General features: G+C 48.8%; 1 protein-coding gene across 1 annotated transcript in view; it reads left to right on the top strand.

The window, feature by feature from the left end:
* The first annotated feature begins 528 nt into the window (after positions 1 to 528).
* LOC135213100 (uncharacterized) overlaps positions 529 to 18524 on the top strand; it is a 243724-nt gene continuing 225728 nt past the window's right edge. The window contains exon 1 of the mRNA XM_064247017.1: positions 529 to 569. The gene's annotated coding sequence lies outside the window, so the exon portion shown is untranslated. The remainder of the gene's footprint in view (positions 570 to 18524) is intronic.

Here is an 18524-nt window from a genome sequence, read left to right as displayed (position 1 = left end):
CAAAGCCAGAATATGGGACACAGAGAGGTGGAAAGAAGAGTTGGAAAAATAAAGTGACTGTGAACATATAATAAAACGTGGAAAAGAGAAATAAAAGACGAAGAAATTTATGACAACTCTATGGGTTCAGTCCCTTCTCTTCAAAGCCAGAACCAACTCTCTTAATTTAAATATAGCAAAAAGGCACCAGAAGGAGAACACCTGTTGTCCTTTTTGCAATTGATGCAGTAGAAGACATATTTCATTTCCTTTTATATTGTGACATATATAGAGGAACGGGTTAGAAGCAATATGGCTACAACAAACCCTATGAAGAGAAGGAAAGTGACGTAGTGGGAAAATTTCTATTTTCAGGTAACAACGAAATAAGAAAAGAAACCATATACTTGATGTGGAAAAGAGAGAAAAAAAGGAAAGAGCTAAAAACAAATAAACAAACAAAAACAAAAAATACCCAAGACTAAAGAGGCGCCGTTGCAAAGGCATTGCCTCGAACCCATAAACTACTACTACTACTGACAAGTCTCGACAACTATTATTCAAATGGCTTGAAACCCTCAGCAAATTAGGTAAGATGTCCGAATATTCTTGGTTAATAATGTAGAAACCACAGTTATACGTACGTCGGCCAGCCTGTCATTAAAGGCTAGGCCTATGTTCGTGCGCTGAAAGTGTGGTACCTAGCTAGGGCTCTAGTAGGTAGCTAGGCTACTAGGTACCTAGGTAGGTAGCTAGGGTAAAAAACCGCATGGTACAGGGGTGGACCATGTACGATCAACGTTTACAACCCAGAAAAAAGTATATTATAACGCGTCCTGACATCGGAGATGGGCATCAGTTGCGACTTGTTGTTGGTGAGAAACGGAGCTAAAGACCTCTACTCTCCTTTCGAAGTAAAGTAGTTATTTTCTCCTAAGTTAGAAATTAAGGCCAAATTTTAAGATTTAAACAGAGGGTAGTGAAATGGTGGTACAAGGCAGTCCAAATCTCACCAAAACGCGTTCAACATTTTTACTTACTACTACTCGAAATAGTTAGAAGATTGACCCCATCTCGATGTTTACTGAGTCACTTGTGTCAATAAACTTCCCATTTCCTGTGATGAATCCGCACACCACTTGCGCCCACAGACGCTGGGGCACTTTCATCACAACAACCGGAACACGGTCCCTAACCGGCTTGTTTGTTAGTAAACAACTGTTTTGGTAGAAGACAACGACAAAGTGTGCACTTGGATAATTTTTTAAATAAATAGTAAAACATCAATATTTTACATATTTATGATGATTAATTTGAAAATATTCGTTATTGAAAAAGTAACTCGATTCTGACTCAAATTTAAGTAATTATTTTTTGGAATTACCTACCTAGAACGTTCGTTTAAGTCCTGTATTATGACGTCACGATATCTTGGCTTTCGTACCTATTGTAAATAATTGCTTTACTCAACTTTCTTGCAGAACAGTTTACCAGTTATTCATGCAGATTATCAGCTATTCATGTAATTGTTATAATCGTAATGCGCATATATATCTTTATTATTTACTTTTTGGATATATGAAGATGTTTTACTGCCGGATTATCGCCGTAGTGTGACGCAATCGTTTTCGGTCCCTGGGCCTCTGTTTTCGCACAATAAGAAATTATGGGGCCGAATTTGCAATGACCAGGAAGTCGTTAAAAGAGGAAAGTTAGCATTGAGGGGCATATGTTTTGATTGAGAAAAATACAATTTGTTCATGAAGCTTACCTGTCAGATATATATATAGCTGTATTTCTCCGAAGTCCGACAGAATTTCAAAACTTACGACACACGCAGTGGGAGTCAGGTGGTTAGTACCCATTCCCGCCGCTGGGAGGCGGGTATCAGGAACCATTCCCATTTTCTATTCAGATTTTCTCTGTCGCCGGTACTGTCAACACCTGTTTTCAGAACCTCCGTCTTAGGATTTGAAACTTCTTTTGCTACTCAAGTATCCTGATTGTCTTTTGGTTATTGAACTTGGATTTTTGTGGGTAGGCATACGCTTTTTGGGTGGACTCTTTTTGATTTTGCTTGATTTTCCTTAACTAAGATGACTGGATCTAGTTCGGCTAGCGCCAGAGTATGTTGTATGGAAGATTGTAAGGTGAGGCTACCGAAGGCTTCGGTAGACCCACACACAATATGCACGAGTTGTAGGGAACATGTGTGTATGATTGATGATCGTTGTAAGGAGTGTGAATGTCTGTCTGATTCGGGTTGGAAGGCGTATGAATCCTACGTGCGCAAGTTAGAGCGTGATAGGATCAGGAGGTCTTCCTCCAGGAGTATGTCAGGCAGTAGACGTAAGGGCAGTAATGTTTCTCCTGCTACCCCTCCAGTAGTTTGTACAACTCCTAAATCTGTAATGCCTTCGGGCCCTGAAATGGTGTCAGTGGAGGGTAATGCCCTATCTGGGATTCTAGAATCCCTACGTAATCTAGAATCCAAAGTGCTCGCCTTGGAGGGTAGAAGTGTTGTTAGTGAAGTGAAGTGCAGTGAAAGTGCCCCTAGTGTTGTGGAGGGGGCGTCAGATCGGCCCTATAATGCCTCTAGGCCTGGACCTCTGTCGGACTCCCAGGAATCAGGGAGAGGGCAAGTTGAAAGCTGAAGGAGGGTTACGGGGGCTCCCCACCGATCTGGCGTCCCTTCGGCAGGACCTGTTGACGCTTCCCAGGCTGCCAAAGAGCGTGCTCGTGCGCGTATCCTCCAAGAGTGCTTTTCGTCATCCGAGGCGTCCTCCCTGCACAGGAGTTGGAGCTCCAGGAAGGACTCGCGCCCTCTGAAGAGAACTAAGACGCTAGATGTCCCACAGGCGGCCATCGTCTTTGGTTTCTCAGAGGAGGACGCGTCACGTCCTTTCGCTCCTTCTGCTTTGCGGTCGTTGCCTGAACATTTGGACTACTCTCCACCGTAAAAGAGAGCAAAGATGCAAGATGTCGCACAGGCGGCCGTCGTCTTTGGTCTCAGGGAGGAGGACGCTTCACGTCCTTTCTCTTCTTCTGCCTTGTGATCATCTCCGGAGAGTTTTGCTGCCTTTACTCCACAAAAGAAGACCAGGACATCATCCGACGATGACGCTTTTGAGCGCCCCAGTCGCGCCAGGGATAGAACTGTTGAGTTCCATGTGAGAAGGAAGAAGGCGTCCCCTCGCCCCTTGTCTTCTCACAGGATCAGCCCTTCACCTGAAAAGGAGTCTTCTCCTACAAAGAAGATTATCCTTTCTATGCAGCAACAACTTGCTTTGTTGCTTGCCGAGAGAGAGGCAGAGCCGCGTTGTCAGAGGAAGGATGATAGACTGCCGATCAAGAGGTCTAGACAGTCCCCCTTGCCTTCTCTTTGCTCTTCTCTTTCTCCTGTTTCGTCGCCCTCTGGATTTCGTGCGGCTCCCCAGCGGTTGTATAGAGGGCATGAGGAACATCTTCCCAAACGTTCTTCTGTCCAGAGGAAGGAACATCGTTACTCTCGAAGCAAGGATTGTTTTCCTGCTCCCTGAGACGCTCCCCTCTCCTCTCTTCATGGCTCTCCGTTTGCCAAACGTGACGTTCGCTCTGCTGCGAAGCAGGATGTGGTTCAAGCTGCTAAGCTTGACGCCGTGCAAGCGGCTTTGCTTAGTCAAGCAGCTCGCCAAGACGCCCCTCGTTCGTCCCTGAGGGACACTCCGTCTGCTGCCAAGCATGACGTTTAATTGGCAGCTAAGCTGGATGGTTCTCAAGCTGCGAAGCTGGACGCTTTGCAGGCAGCTTCGTCACGAGCTGCTCGTCAGGACGTCCAGCGTGACGCTTTTCTGGACGCTCGTCTGGACGCCAAGCGTGACGCTTTTATGGACGCTCGTCAGGACGCTCAGCGTGACGCTTTGCTGGACGCTCGTCAGGACGCCCAGCGTGACGCTTTGCTGGACGCTCGCCGACGCTCGGATGTTCATCGGGACTCCCATCGAGACGCTTTTCATGAAGTTTGTGCATCTGTTCCTGAACCTGCTGACGCTACTTTGGAAGACGCACCTTGTACTTTGACCTCGTCTTCTCAGCAGCGCTCATTATTGAAGATTGGCCCTAAAGGACTTATACCTCTTCCTTCGGGGGTCTCCTCTGCAGCCCCTGCGGAAGAGGGAGAAGTGAGCAGCGCTTCGGAGGAAGCAAACGAAGAACAACTGTCAACGTCAGCGTCTTCTGACTATCAAGTCTTGGTTCGCTTACTTCGTGCTTCTTTTGGAGATAAATTCCAACCCTCGGCTCCTCGCTCTCCTCCTTCTCAGTTTTCTTCTTCGAGAACCTACAAGACTCCGGGATTCGTGAAGATGACGACTTTGCTTTCGACCAAGAGGGCGTTTAAGAAGGTCCATGATTGGATGGAGTCGAGGAAAGCACAAGGAGAAGATTAAGAGCTCCCTCATCTGCCCAAGGTGACTTTGCCAGCCTGGTTGACACACTGAGGAGGTCTCTCCTTTCGTCGGCGAAGGTGGCTGGACACCCTTCTTGAACTAGACCACATCGTTAAGGGCCTCTTCCGTAACGGTGGAGGTATTTAATTTTTTGGACTGGTGCTTGGGGGTACTAGACACACAGTCTCGTAGTCAAGATTCAATTAGCCTGGGGGAGCTGTCCAATGTTCTTGCGTGTATGGACAAGGCCGTCAGGGATGGTTTGGAGGAACTGGCTTCGCATTTGTTCCGACACGGCATACAAACCTTCGGTCCTTTTACAATAGGAAGGTTACTAGCGGCAGCTGGATAGGTCGTAAGCTTTCGAACAAGGGGTTCGGTAGTTAACTGCTTGTCCGACAGGCGCGCGCGCGCGACTGGGAGGTAAACAACCACTTTTGCTTTCGGCCTCACAGCGAGTGGACGTGTGTGTTCTACGCTCTCTGCCCGCTTCTCGTCGTTTGCTTTCTTGGTTGTATGGTTGTGTTTTCTCTTTCTGTGAATCATTGTAAGTACAATCATTTCTTTATTTTCATTATTGCAAAGTGAAAATTGATCGATTATGGATTCTCCACGCCGCTACTCTCCGAGATTTGTGCCCGGGAACCGAAGGGCGTAAATGCTGGAAAATTCCGCTCGTTCCCTAGAGATCGATCCCCATATTTTTGTGTGCTCGGTGTCCGGGGGGCGTGAGTGTACCCGTGCCGAGCCCTGTGATGTTTGTATGTCTTGGTCGGAGGCGCAGTGGGGCTTGTACGAGGGTAGGAAGAAACGAAGGCCGACAAAGGAGTCGTCGGAGAGCTCTCCCGCGACTCCTTTGGTTACGGACACTTCGTCTTCTTTCCTGCCCCCTGCTCAGCTCCCACGTTTGGCGCCTTCCCCTGTGGGGGGGGGGGGGGGGGGGTTTTCCAGGTCCTTCTCCTCACCCAACCTGTCGAGTGTGGAGGAGGGCACTAGGTTACCCTGACGTTGAGTTGTACTCTCGTCCTCTATCCGTTCGTCTACATGACACGGACGGGTATAGGCCCCTGCTAATCACCCGACCTTGCTTCCTCAGGTGCTGTTGCTGCGAAGGACGACCTTGGACAGGTGTGGGCATCGTTGGGTTTGCAGGGCGTGCCGAGTGTCCAGGGGCTGCTCTACCATCTAGCTGGCTCTGTTGCGGTCACGCATGCCACGGTGACCACCACTACCACGACCCTGTCGACCCCTGGCTATGCTTCACCCCCTCATCTGGTGTATTCCCCGCACGCGGTGTCTGTAACACCAACTTCATCGGTGCAGGGGCCGATTGCCGCCTGGGTTTGCCGTGCTGCCTCGACCGGACTTCGTGTGCCCGAAGAGCTCGCCCCTGGACCTCCCGCCGGTGCCTAGGATGTCGGTGCCGCTGGTCCGTCCACCTGGCCTGCCCTGTACCGCCTGCCGTACCTTGCCATACCTGCCCAGCCGCTGATGAGTGACGTGATGTTGCCGACCACCGCTGCCGTTCCTGTACCCGTTCCTGCCGTCTCCGTTCCTGCTGTTCCTGTGATGCCTGCACCTGCTGATGTCGTTCCTGTTCGTGGCGCCGCTGCTCCCGTTGTCGATCTGTTCGGACAGGTGCGTCCGGGCCCTGTTGCTTCGGCAACAGCAGCCCCGGCTCCGCCCTGGATGACTGATTTGACATCGGTCCTGAGGAAGCTGACGAAGAAGAAGAGGAAGAGGAGGAAGGTGTCGTCGTCGTCTTCGTCGTCTTTATTTTCGTCGTCGTCTTCTGCCGCCTCTCCCCTTCATCTTCTAAGGCTTCACAGCCTAAGAAGAAGAAGGTCGCCTCCTCCCACCCTAAGAAGTCTCCTTCGGGAACTTCTAAGGGCCCGTCTCGCTCCGGTGAGACGGGGGGGTTCTTCCGCTGGTCATCCTGCTCCTTCGGGAGCAGGGCCCGTCTCTTCTTCCGCAAGGAAGAAGACTACGGGGACCAGAGGGGTGTCGGCTAACACCGGCACCTCCTCGCCTGCTGTCAGTGGTTCTGCCACGGCATCAGGATCCGTCTCGGCCTCTCGTTCGCGGGAGGTACCGAGTGTACGGTCGCCCAACAGCGACCGTTGCAGCCAGAACCAGACCTCTGAGCCAGCTCAGCGTCAGGTTCACGGCACGGAGCGGAAGACTGGTGACAGCCGCTCACGCGACTCTCACCGAACCAGCTCTCGCTCTCGCAGCGACCAGCTGGCTACCTGGGCTGACGTGACGGTCCACGACCGGCCACGGGCTGAGGCTGAAGACCGGAAGGTCCCTCTGTTCGCCAGTACCAGCCACGGTGGGTACAGCGACGTGACGTGCCGTGAGGACAAGCACCGGTCCTACCGTGACAGTGGAGCCTGCAGGTCGCCTGACCGTCACTCTCACAGAGAGCGATTGGGTACGGCAACCAGCACCAGCTCTTCTGACACTCGAGATCGGGGCCGCTGTGCTCAGTCCAGCCGTTCTCCACAGCGAGACGGTTCGACCAGGCCTGCAGCTCGATCGCCACCGCGGGTTGGCGATCGCCTGCAGCCCTCCAAGCCTGCTGGTTCTGCCAGCGAGCGAGGAGGGAGCGTCAGGTCTGCCTCTCCGTACCTTCAACCTCCTCGGGTTACACGGGAGGAGCGAGGTATTGAGGAGTTATCGTGAGGGGTGCGCCCTTCATGATCATACCACGACGCCTTACGTGCCAGGCACGGTTCTCGGAACCGGCCAGGACGTATGCGCAAGTGGCTGGAGGAGACCGAGAGGGTCTGTCGCTGTTTCCCCCCTCCCTAGGGGGAGGTCTCGGGAGTTGCTCCTGTTCGAGGGACTGGATGGTCCTACTCCTCAGGATGCAGTCACTCCGGAGATCCAGAGGAACTTTGCCGAGGTAATTGCGCTGATCCGTCAGCACAACGACCTCGGGGAAGGATCGCCGCTCCTGCCTTCCGAGCCCACGTCCCGGCTCGAGTCGTTCTGGGGCCCAAGAGGGAACCCAGACCGACGGGTGGTTTGCCGCGATCGGAGCTTGCCGACTCAGTGCTGGACCAGGTGGAGTCTCTTGTCTCAAGTCCGGCAGGTCGAGCAAGCTGCTTCCACCTCCTCTACTGCGACAGCGGCGTTTCTACATGCCGTCTGAAGACCCGATGCCGCCCAAACAGGTGAACCCGAGTTAGCCAGGCTAACGCCAGGGTGTGTCTCTGCAGCAGCTCCTGTCAGAGAACCTATGGTTCTCGCAGCAAGAGGCACTCGGTCTGGAATCCACTGCCATGGCAGCTTTCCAGGCCGTCTCCTGGATAGACCTGTGGCCCCTCACGGTGTCTAAGGTCGCAGCCAACTCCGGGGGGAATTTCTCCCGTAGAAAACTCGGCCTTCAGGAGGCTTTGCCAGTCTGGGGGAAGGAGCCATCTCCTTCCTAGCCCACCAGACGGTAAACCTGTGGGCCAACCTGGTTCTCCGACGTAGGGACGCTGTCCTTACTCGAGTATCCAGGGCGGCTGGGCGTGAAGCGGCATTGGGGCTTCGTAATGGACCGTTACGGAGTTCCCATCTCTCTTCCCAGGAGAGATGGTGGGACGCTGCGGTGGACAGACGGCGCACTGATGACAGTGACCGTCTGGTACACCAGGCAGTTTCGAAGGCTTCTGAGCAGCCCTCGAACTGCAGGCCAAGCCAAAGAGCTCGGCTAGCGCTTCCACGGTGGCTAAGACGTAGTCGCGTCGAAGCCCCGCTGGAAAGACTCTGTCTTCTTCGTCTTCTGCAAAGGGGAGCCATAACCAGCCCTCCTTCTCGCGAGGAGGCTCCTGGGAAGAACGTCGAAGAAAGGGGGAAACGCTAGGGACGGCGTTCCCCCTCACCTGCTGCCGGAAGTGGGGGGGTGGCCTGGCCAGCCATTGGGCAACTTGGCAGCGCTACGGCGCCGAGACCTGGATAGTAGATGTCCTTCGGGTAGGGATATCTATTACCCTTCGAATCTCGGCCACCCCTCACCTCCAACCCGGTCCAAACAGCAGTCGTACGTTCCAGGATCTTCGAAGGACGTAGCATTGAGACAGGAGATCAAGACCATGCTGAGCAAACGAGCTGTAGAGATCGTCACGGATCAGTCACCGGGCTTCTACAGTCGACTTTTCCTGGTGGAAAGTCTACGGGGGCTGGCGCCCGGTGATAGATCTCTCTCCCCTGAAAACCGGTTTGTTCGCCAGACCCGGTTCACGATGGAGACGGCACGTTCCGTGCTCGACTCCATCAGGGAGAACGATTTCATGCTTTCAGTGGACTTGAAGGATGCGTATTTCCAAATACCCATTCATCAGTCCTCCAGAAAGTACCTCCGCTTCATCCTCAACGGGACGGTGTACCAATTCAGGGCACTTTGCTTCGGTCTCTCAACCGCCCCACAGGTGTTCACGCGAGTGTTCACTCTGGTGTCTGCTTGGCCCATTCGCCACTGGGATACGTCTGATGAGGTATCTCGACGATTGGTTAGTCCTGGTGAGCTCCCGCTCGCAGTTGCTGCAGGACAGGGATCGGCTACTCGAGTTCTGTCGCGATCTGGGGATCGTTGTGAACTTTGAGAAGTCCGATCTCGAGCCCAAGCAGAGGATGAGTACCTGGGTATGCTGATCGACACGGTAGCAGGGCAAGTCTTCCCCGCAGACTCGCGGATCACAGATTTAGGGAGGCAGCCGGCCAGTTCCTGTCTCGGCAGGAACAGGCAGCTCAGCGTGGCAAGTCGTGATCGGACACCTGTCGTACACTCGAGAAGTTAGTCCCTCACGGGCGTCTTCACCTGCGGTCTCTTCAGTGGAGACTAAAGGAGAGTTGGTCACAGGCAACGGATCCCCCGAGCTTTCCAGTGTCGCTGACCACCGGAGGTAAGGCAGGACCTAGCCTGGTGGCTGGACGACAGGAACCTCTTAAAGGGAGTGCCTCTACGCACTCCCCCCCCGGAGATGCAGCTGTTCTCAGACGCATTGACCGAGGGGTGGGGCGCACACCTGGAGGAGTTGCTGACTTCAGGAGTGTGGGACGAGCACGACAAGCACCTTCACATCAATGTACTGGAACTCAAGGCAGCATTCTCGCGCTCCAAGAGTTTCAGGACCGCTTGATGGGACACTCAGTGGTGTTGATGTGGCGCAACAAACCACGGTGGTGGCTTACGTCAACAAACAGGGGGGCATAGTGTCTCTCCCGTTGTACCAGTTGACTTGGCAGGTGCACGAGTGGGCCGCCGCTCACTCAATAGAGCTGTCGGCACGCTACATTCCAGGGAAGAGGAATGTACTAGCAGACACGCTCAGCCGTCGGGATCAGGTGATAGGGACCGAATGGTCTCTACACCAGGACGTGGCGGAAAAGGCTCTTCGACCTGTCGCGACAGTCGTGGATCTGTTTCGCCACCCGGTACAACAAAAACTTGAAAACTTCATGTTTTCTTTTCAGCCGTGCCGGACCCATGGGCAGCTGCAGAGGACGCTCTTCAACACCCGTGGGACAACCTCTTCGCTTACGCCTTTCCCCCGTTCAGCCTGATTCGCAAGGTGATCAGTCGAGCACTGGTCACCCTGAATCTCAGGATGATCCTGGTGGCTCCCAAATGGCCTGGGGCCATTTGGTATCCGGACCTGCTGGCTCTTCTCGCAGGAGAAGCCGAGAGAGATTCCCCCTCACACCTTCTCGTCCAGCCACATGTAGAGCGGTACCACCAAACAGTCCAGTCCCTTCGTCTTCACGGCTGGCTGTTATCCACCATCTCTTGCGAACGAGAGGCTTTTCTCGTAGCGCAGCAACAGAGATGGCTGGAAACGTCCGTCAGTCCTCTGCAGCTGTGTACCAGGGAAAGTGGGCCATCTTCTGTGGTTGGTGTCGTAGACGGGGTATATCTCCTCTCAGAGCCACTCTTCAGCAGGTAGCGGATTTCCTCGTTTTTCTTCGCCGAGAGAAGCTCCTCTCAGTCCCCACAGTCAAAGGATATAGAGCCGCCCTGGCACTAGTCCTGAAACTGAGGGGATTGGACATCTCGAACTCGTTCGAGATCTCCTTGCTCATGAGGAGCTTCGAAAGGTCTTGCTCACCAGGGAACTCAGGCCCCTGCGTGGGATGTGACTCTCGTCCTTAGGAGTTTGACTTGAAGACCCTTCGAGCCACTCTGAGAGTCGTCAGACAGGGATCTGACCCTCAAGACCACTTTCTTTGCTGGCCCTGGCATCGGCGAAGAGAGTAGGGGAACTTCATGGTCTTTCCCTTCGATGTACGACACTCCAGGGGATGGGGATCTGTGACGCTCGATTTCGCTTCGTTGCGAAGACTCAGAAACCTTGGTCCCTGACGACAGTTCGAGTCTTTCACGATTCCCTCCTTAATGGACTTCGCCGATATGATGCGGATGAGTGCTGCTTTGTCCTGTAGGGCGCTACGGCGCTATCTGAAGAGAACTTAGCACCTCAGGCCTGAGTGTCGACGGCCTCTTCGTTTAGCACCGGGGTCTCACCAAGAAAGAAGTATCCCAAGAACACTCTTTCGTTCTGGCTGCTGAGGTCATCAGGAGGGCGTATGAGGCTTGATGGTAGTGACGACATCCGTACGTCCCGTCCGAGAGCTCACGAAGTCAGAAGTATTGGCCCCTCGTTGGCGTTTCGTAAGAACTTCTCCGTGGCGCAGGTCCTGAAGGCAGGTGTCTGGTCTAACCAGACTACCTTCACCTCCTTCTACCTTCGGGATATTGCCCACAGGTCCTTGGATACCTTTTCCTTGGGACCCGTGGTGGCTGCTCAACAGTTGTGTAGCTAACCCAGACCCTCGCAGGCTGAACAGCATCGAGTCCTGGTGTGACTGTGCAGATGGATGTGTGAATGAGTGAGTGACTGGCTTCTCTTCCCATCTTTTCCTCTCCTCTACCTGTGTGCAGAGGTCACGGTCGTCACTACGCTGGATGAGGGACGAGATGCAGGTGAGCTATATGACGAGCCCTTCATTCTATCCCTTTCACTAGGGATAGAAGCAGAATATCCACCACTTCCTCCTACAAGGGGGGGGAAGTGGATGCCAACAAGAGACAAACCCATGACTTTATATTTGCTCCTGTACAGGAACATGTTCTTACATTGCTGGTACGAAGAGACACACTTGCCTCTCTCTGAGTACTTGGTCCAGAGGTCTGACCATTGATCCTGCGGTGCACACCCCGATCAATCGGACAGAGGCTTGGATCCCTCCCTCGCTCTTACGACCAGGGAGGCATTCCAAGGTTGGGCGAACACCAGTCTGTTCACAAAAGACTCAGATTCCTCCCACCAAGAAGTGAGTCTTCCTATTGTAAAAGGACCGAAGGTTTGTATGCCGTGTCGGAACAAATGACAATTTGTCCAAAATTGCATTTTTCCTAACTATACAAACCTGAGGTCCTTTTACACATAGTCCCACTTCATTGCCACCCCTCACTCTGTAGTTTTTTGCTTGGGCCAAAAAGCAAAAGTGATTGTTTACCTCCCAGTTTGCGCGCGCGCGCCTGTCGGACAAGCAGTTAACTACCGAAACCCCTTGTTCGAAAGCTTACGACCTATTGAGCTGCCGCTAGTAACCTTCCTATTGTAAAAGGACCTCAGGTTTGTATAGTTAGGAAAAATGCAATTTTGGACAAATTGTCATTTTTGTACAGGGCTCTTAAAAAAGAGAGCGCTCTACTGCAATTTCACTGTGAAGTCAGTTTCTCCCTCGCAGAGGGCAGAGTTGCTGTTTGCCCCTCTTTCGAGCCATCTTTTTCCCCAGGCTATGATCAAGGATCTGGCCGGCAGCCTGCAAGAGAAGGCTACACAAGACCTTCTAGCACAGTCTTCTAGACGTCCTGCAGTCCCTTCGACGTCTTCGCGAATGGAAGTTTCTAAGAAGCAGAAGCCCTTTCGAGGCGGAGCTTCCTCGAGACCGCCTTCTCGAGGAAAGGTCTTTCCAGAGGCAGAGCCCCTTCTAAACTCAGGGGTAAAAAATGAGATTGAAGTCCTTCAGTCACCAGTAGGAGCCAGGCTTTGTTTATTCGCAAAAGCCTGGAGAGAGAGAGATGCAGACAGCTGGTCGCTCAACGTCATCGAGCAAGGATACAAGATACCTTTCCTGAAGCCGCCTCCGCTGTGCACGACACCAGGGATCGTCACCCTCTTACCATCAGGAGAAGCAGCGATTTTATATGATCTGCTTGAGCAAATGCTCGAAAAGAGAGCGGTGGAACAGGTCGTGGACTTACAATCCCCGGGCTTCTACAACAGGTTGTTCCTGGTGCCGAAACAGTCGGAAGGTTGGCGACCAGTTTTAGACGTAAGCAGTCTGAATCTTTTCGTGGAGAAACAGGTTCAAGATGTAGACGCCTCAGTCAGTTCTTGGGGCCTTAAGACAAGGCGATTGGATGGTGTCATTAGATCTTCAGGATGCCTATTTTCACATTCCGATCCATCCCCAATCGATGAAGTATCTGCGGTTTGTCCTGAGAGGAAAAGTTTTCCAATTCAGGGCTCTTTGCTTCGGATTGAGCACGGCCCCGATGATCTTCACGATTTTAATGAAGAATGTGGCGAGGTGGCTTCATCTTGCAAACGTCAGAATCTCTCTATATCTAGACGACTGGCTCATTCGAGCATCTTCGAAAGCACGGTGTCTGAAGGACCTTCAATCAACTTTAGCTTTGGCAAAGTCCCTGGGACTTCTGGTGAATTTCGAAAAGTCACATCTGATCCCAACACAGTCCATCGTGTATCTGGGGATTCAGATGGATTCAGTGGCTTTTTGAGCTTTTCCGTCCCAGGTACGTCAGCAGCAAGGCTTAGACAAAGTGTCAGCCTTCCTAAGGAAAGAATCATGCTCGGTGAGGGAATGGATGAGTCTGCTGGGGACCATTTCTTTGCTGGAGAAGTTTGTTTCCTTGGGGAGACTACACCTCAGACCTCTCCAGTTTTTCATGACGGAGAACTGGAAGGACAAGGAAAATTTCGATACGGTTTTGAAGATCTCGAGAGAGGTAAAGGATCACCTAAGGTGGTGGCTCGATCCTGTAAAGCTGTCGGATGGATTTTCCCTCAAGCTTCAGAGCCCCGACCTAGTGTTGTTCTCCGACGCATCCAACCACAGGGTGGGGGGGGGAGGGGGCAACACTAGAGGGGGAAGGGGGAAAAAGTGTCAGGCACCTGGAGAGGGAACAGGTGTCCTGGCACGTAAACCTCAAAGAGCTAGCGGCCATCTATTTGGCGCTCCAATTCTTCCAAAGACAAGGGTCTCACATCAAATAGTCCAGATCAACTCGGACAACACCACAGCTCTGGCCTACATCAAGAAACAAGGAGGAACACACTCTCGGTCCCTGTTCAATCTAGCAAGAGAGATCTTGTTGTGGGCAAAAGCACAAGGTTCGTCGCAGGCGTAGAGAACGTCCGTGCAATCTCCTCAGTCGGCAAGGCGTCAAATGCCCTGTCCGACCGATATGGATTCTTCACCCAGGAGGTGTGCAAGAGCTGTGTGGGGTTATGGGCGTCCTCTCGTAGACATCTTTACTACGTCGAGGACAAAGAGACTTCCGCTGTACTGCTCCCTGGTGTTCTCGATCCATAGCAGTAGCGATAGATGCTCTTCTCTGGGACTGGACAGGGATGGACCTGTATGCCTTTCCCCCATTCAAGATCCTGGGAGAAGTGATGAGAAAATTTGCAACGTCAGAAGGGACGAGAATGACGCTGAACGCCCCGGTTCTGGCTGGCAAAAGAATGGTTCCACAGAGGTCATGTCCTTAGTAAGTAGACTTCCCGAGGACGCTTCCTTCAAGGATAGATCTACTCAGACAGCCCCACTTCGAGAGGTACCACAAAAACCTCCCCGCTCTGAGTCTAACTGCGTTCAGACTATCCAAAAGTTGGCCAGAGCGAGAGGCTTTTCAAGACCTGTGGCAAGAGCTATTGCCAATGCAAGGAGAGCTTCCTCTCTTGCAGTGTACCAATCGAAGTGGGCCGCTTTCAGGAGTTGGTGCAGAAAGAAGGGCATTTCCTCTACCACGACCTCTGTGAACCAAATAGCTGACTTCCTACTTTACTTGAGGAATGACTTGAAGCTTGAAGTCCCGACGATCAAAGGCTACAGAAGTGTGCTGTCTGTAGTCTTTAGACATAGAGGCATGGACTTGGCAAACAACAAAGATCTTCACGATCTCTGAAGATCCTTCGAGACCACGAAGATCCCTCAACCTAAGTAGCCGTCATGGAACTTGGATGTAGTCCTTAAGTTCCTGATGTCCAGTTGTTTTGAACCTCTTCATGATGCGTCACTAAGGGACGTTACCAGAAAGGCAGTCTTCCTAACTGCTCTGGTGACAGCGAGAGAGTTAGCGAAATTCAAGCTATTAGCAAGCACGTTGGCTTTTTAAGGGGCATTAATGCCGTTTGTTCATTAAGCCTGACGGTTTTCTGGCTAAAGAACGAGGAATGAATCCGTCCAACCCTTGGCCCAAGAGCTTTGAGATTTAAGGGTGATGGCTGGAAGTCATTGGACGGGAGCCAGAGAGAGTCCTGTGCCCTGTCAGGGCTCTCAAATTCTATTTGCGGAAAACGAAGGAATGTCGAGGTCCTTCTAACAACTTGTGGTGTTTGGTCAGGAGACCAGACCTACCGATGTCGAAGAATGCCCTGGCATTCTTCTTGAGGGACACCATTAAGGAAGCGCATTCATCTTGTGAGGACAGTGACATGAAGCTGTTAAAAGTGAATGCTCATGAAGTGAGGGCTATATCTACAGTGGGGCCTCGTTATCCACGGGGGATAGGGCCCAGAACCCCCCCGTGATAAGTAAATACCCGTGTTATCCTGATACCCCCCTCAAAAATTGCTTAAAACTGCCTACTTTAATAGTTAACCCACCCAAGACCACTATTCCAATGTTTATAACTGCCTACTTTAGTTCAAACACCAAATATATTTTCAACTATCACCTAAAACTAAATTCAAGACAGTTTTAAAGTTATTGTACAAAATTAGCCTTAAAAAATAAATGTAGTATATGTACTACTGTACATATGTAGGCCTACTAGCCTAGGGATTACAGCTAGAAGCCTACATACGCATGGTGGGCCTCTTTTTTTTTTTTTTACAAGGAAAGAGAGGATGAGTGGTAAGAGAACTATCAAAATATGTACTCACCAACAATCTATGTTGATAAAAAGATGGCGACGATTTTGCAGTGCAATCCAGTAATATAAATAACGATAAAAAATGCTACCAACAGTATGCAGCGAAACATCTCTTCCCTTCGTCACAACACTTAATACTAGTATATTCCACGTAAAAATCTTCATCTGACCTTTAGGCGCTCCCTTTTTTTTCCATAAGAGTAAAAGAATCAGGGCTTTTGGATGCCACATAATTAACTCGTTTATATGGGTACAATTTAAAGAACGCGCCGCACACCCACATCTCATAACAACAACAAACAAACGTTGTAGGCCAGTGTTGCCAACTGGGAATGGCAATTTCTTGCTAGATTTTGTTCCATAAAAGGCTAAAAAAAATCACAATACCGTATATACTCGAATAACGTGCAATCTCCCATATCGTGCAACCCCCTAATTTTCACCAATAAAACAGTGGTTTTTGTGTTTTGTCATGTATCTCATGTATCATGCAAGTTCATAAGGTTGGTGGTTTAGCCTGCTAATGGCCGAGTCATTCAGATGTGTGCTGATGCTAGTCAATTTACGGTATTTTCTTATTAATCTCGAGAATTGAATAGAAAATCTCAAGATTAAAAAAAAAATCCCAAGATAATAAAATAATTGTAAAAATAACACGCCTTGGAGTCCTTAATCATTCTCTCTCTCTCTCTCTCTCTCTCTCTCTCTCTCTCTCTCTCTCTTCTCTCTCTCTCTCTCTCTCTCCTCTCTCTCTCTGGAATAAATACGTACGTACTGTAATTTGCAGTAAATGTGTAGACATTGTGTGCGTGTTTAAAAAATGTGCAGTACACACACATTCCGATGTTTTTCGGTTTTTTGGAATTTTTCAGATTTCGGAAATTGTGAGGTCAGATGCATAATCAAACAAACACCACTACTGCAGCAAAAACATTTTTTCCCTTTATGGTTTTTCATTTATTTTGGTTATTTAATTAAAAAAAAAATTTTACAAGTTTAATTTAAATAAATACTTTAATATAATACTGCCTTAAATTGAATGTTGCAGATAAATTTAAGATCACCTATAATAAAATAGTGGGACAATTAATACCATATGTTTCACTATTAGGTATCAAAACAAACATTCCGTAAAAAACACACAAAAAATATATGTACATAACAATCAAAATATAATAATGTTTTGCAGTTCAACTTGTGAATTTTAACAATAAGTATGACTATATGATGTATATATTTTACCATATCGATCTTGAAGTTGAAGAGTCGTAAAATTTCTGAGGATGGTCGGGGGGAAAAGGATTTGTACTTTGTGATTACTATCGCTACAACACCATGTGGTATTTTCATACCACTATATTGATGACGCATCGCTACGACACACTGGTGTTTTCATACCACTATACGTTAAAGTTAAAAACATGACATAGAATCGACTTTGCGACTTCGTTCACTTTGATATTTTTTAACGATACAATAACTATCATTTGTACTACTAAAACCATCTTCACATAAGTAATTTTTCGTAAGATATGTGTTTGTTTGCAAAAGCTAGCTTATACATAAAAGGCTTTTATAATTTAAGTCATCTTAAGGAATATACATATGCACCAAAAACTCATTGTGGGGAAAAATTTTTTTTTACTACTGTTTCCTCGGATATTGAAATACTTTAGCATCATTCAAACACTAATAATATAATGCATAAATACTAGGTCTATGCATATTTACATCGTATACAAATACTACATACAGTTATATACACATACTTTTAATATCAAGTTAACAGTTATATACACATACTTTTATATACAAAGTTAATCATATGAGTAGTGATCAGACGACAGCTGTGCACTGGACTACGTACGTACTACTTGGAAGATAAAACAACAAAAATTTTGTTGTTGTTAGTCGCCGGGATAGATTAACATTTTTCCAGAGATTAAAAGCTGAATTTTGTTTTGAAGGTATGTCAACCGCGATATTATATTATTGTTTTCACGAAGGAATAATTATATAAAGAAAATTATTGAGTAATTTTTGCCGTCAGCAGTCAGAAAATCACGAACATGGTAACGTTCAAAAAAAAAAACCTAGTGCCATCCATGGCGGGTATGGGCTATAAATAGAACAGAAGCAGAGGGCAGTCATTGGATAACAGATCTCCATGGCTACCAACCAACCAATCAGGTGTTAGTTATACTACTCTGTAATTTCTTAGAATGAACGTTTACACACACTGAAAGGCTAACGATGATGTATGTGTTTTGCATACAGTACGTAGTTTTTAGTTTTTATTATTAGTGTAAGTATTTTACTGATTTCATGAAAGAATAGAATGATTCCTTCTCATTACTTTGAATGCAAAATGGCTTGAAGATTCTTCCGCAAAAAGAAGAGAAAAAAAAAATTCCTTAGAAGATGATACCTATTTACTAACGCGGTTGACATACCTTCAAAACAAAAATTCAGCTCTTTAATCTCTGGAAAATGTTAATCTATCCCGGCGACTAACAACAACAAAATTTTTGTTTGTTTTATTCTTCCAAGTAGTACGTACGTAGTCCATGCACACTGTCGTCTGATCACTACTCATATGATTAATTTTGTATATAAAAGTATGTGTATATAACTGTATGTAGTATTTGTATACGATGTAAATATATATAGCCTAGTATTTATGCATTATATTATTAAAGTGTTTGAATGATGCTAAAGTATTTCAATATCCGAGGAAACAGTAGTAAATTTCCCCACAATGAGTTTGGGTACATATGTATATCTAAGATGACTTAAATTATAAAAGCCTTTTAGTATAAGCTAGCTTTTGTAACAAGACATATCTCACGAAAAATTACTTATGTGAAGAGGTTTGGTAGTAGTACAAATGATAGTTATTGTATCGTTAAAAATATCAAAGTGAACGAAGTCGCAAAGTC

The sequence above is a fragment of the Macrobrachium nipponense genome, chromosome 11 (assembly GCF_015104395.2).
Source record: "Macrobrachium nipponense isolate FS-2020 chromosome 11, ASM1510439v2, whole genome shotgun sequence".
Classification (NCBI taxonomy): Eukaryota; Metazoa; Arthropoda; class Malacostraca; order Decapoda; family Palaemonidae; genus Macrobrachium; species Macrobrachium nipponense.
This window is presented reverse-complemented; position numbering and strand designations above follow the sequence as displayed.